Raw genomic sequence first — 1,930 nt, forward strand, 5'->3', positions numbered from 1 at the left:
CATTTTTATTTGGGTTGTTTGTCTTATTATTGAGTTGTGTGGATTATTTATATATTTCAGATACAAATTCTGTATCTGAAATATTTGAAAGTATTTTCTTAGTCTGTGGCTTTCCTTTTTATTTCCTTAAATTTCTTTTGAGGACGAAGAGTTTAATTTTGATGAAATCCAATTTTTTTATTTTATACTTTGTACTTTTGTGTCCTAATTATAAAAAACTCTTTTTTTTAAAGAACTGATGTTTATTTCAATTTTGGAAACAACCTTATTTCCATTTTGCTTAGGAGCCTGTGGAAAATGGCTTAAGACCACTCAGTGGTTTTTCCTACCCATTCAGTGGCCCAAGCAGTAGGAGCTGTAGACCAGTCTTCCATGGCAGGCTGAGTGCTTCAGTCTTCAGTAGGGACCTGCTGAACAGACACAGGGGGCACCTGTGACCTGCACACCTTCAGAGCAGGCTGCAACCTCAGGCTAAGTAGCAGTGCGCTCAGGAGCCAGGGCAGTCCCTTCACCCTGAAATTCCTCCTTAGGTTCAGCTTTTTTAGCAGCAGCATGCTCTTTCTTTTCAATCTCTTTGGGATCTCTGTAGATGTAGAGATCAGGCATGACCTCCTCTGGGTGTTCACAGAAGATGGTGCCACACATGTGCAGAACTTCCCAGGCTGGCATCTACCACATCAGACCCACTGAATGAGTGCCTTTGTTGTTGCAGGACAACAACAAGGCAGCCCCGAGAATTACAGCAATGTCCGCAGCATAGAGGAGAATCTGTGTGACCCAAAGCAATGGTGGGCAGGTTAGCATAAGCATCTCTGTGAGAGCCTGGTGGTCAGCCCTGGGATCAGTAATTGCCAAAAGCCATGGCTCCCAGAAGGCTGCCTGGATCTGGTTAGTGAAAGTTTCAAGAGTGAAACAGCCAGCAATAAGAGTTACTCCAGTGGCAGCAGCAAACTTCAGCACAGCCCACTGACCAGTATTCTGGAGGGCGTAACACTGACATCAGCAGGGTTTTCAAGGGCAACCATGGCGCGAGCTGCCAGAAGAAGCTTCTCCCAGGTCCTCTTCAGATTTAGGAAGCAGATGCTGTCACTTTTCCTTTTATAGGTGTACTGTTCCATTTGGAAGTCAAGGTTGATGCCACCTAATTGGGTCCATGCTGCAAGAAACTTGAGGATACCCTCCTCCTTCATTTGCAGAATATCAAGGGCTTCAGACATTGTGAAAGTCTCCCTTTAAGTTACAATGGAATCCAGAACAATGCCATATGGACCCTCCTCTGGGTAGTCCAGAAAGTCTAATTATGAAAACTTTATCTAACTTGTGACTGCTTGAATTTTCTCTTATGTCTTCTAGAAGTTTTATGCTGTTGACTCTTACCTTAAGGTCTTTATCTATTTTGAATCAATTTTTCTTTATGGAGTGAGGTAAGAAGCAAGGGTAACGTTTTAGCATATAAATATCCAATTGTTCCAGCACCAATTGTTGAAACAATTATCCTTTCCCCCATTTAATTCCCTCGGTATCTTTGTCAAGAATCAATTGACAACGATTGCTAACAGATTTCCAGAAAGAAGTGAGAAGCACAGCATCCTACTAAGCAAAACAATCGTTTTACTAAAAAAGAAGTTAAAGAAAATAGTTTTTTTAAGTTTCTGCACATTGTTCTGAGGGCATACAGCAAAACAAAGAAACATTTATTCCAGAAAATTTACTAAATCCTTGGTAACAGCATAGTCTGTGTTGATAAAAGAAAAGCTTTAGCCAAATTAAATTTAAAGGAGTTTAATTGAGCAATGAACGATTCTCAAATTGGGCAACCCCCAGAATTACAGCAAATTCATAGAGACTCCAGCACAGTCATGTAGTGGAAGAAGATTTATAGACAAAAAGGGGGAAATAATGTACAGAAATTGGAAGCGAGTGGAAGCGA

The 1,930-nt window shown here is 40.9% G+C and overlaps 1 pseudogene; it reads right to left on the reverse strand.

The window, feature by feature from the left end:
* Nucleotides 1-302: 302 nt before the first annotated feature.
* LOC103240175 (small ribosomal subunit protein uS2-like) lies at nucleotides 303-1,217 on the reverse strand (annotated as a pseudogene).
* Nucleotides 1,218-1,930: the final 713 nt, after the last annotated feature.

Source organism: Chlorocebus sabaeus, chromosome 13, assembly GCF_047675955.1.
Source record: "Chlorocebus sabaeus isolate Y175 chromosome 13, mChlSab1.0.hap1, whole genome shotgun sequence".
NCBI classification, from domain to species: Eukaryota; Metazoa; Chordata; class Mammalia; order Primates; family Cercopithecidae; genus Chlorocebus; species Chlorocebus sabaeus.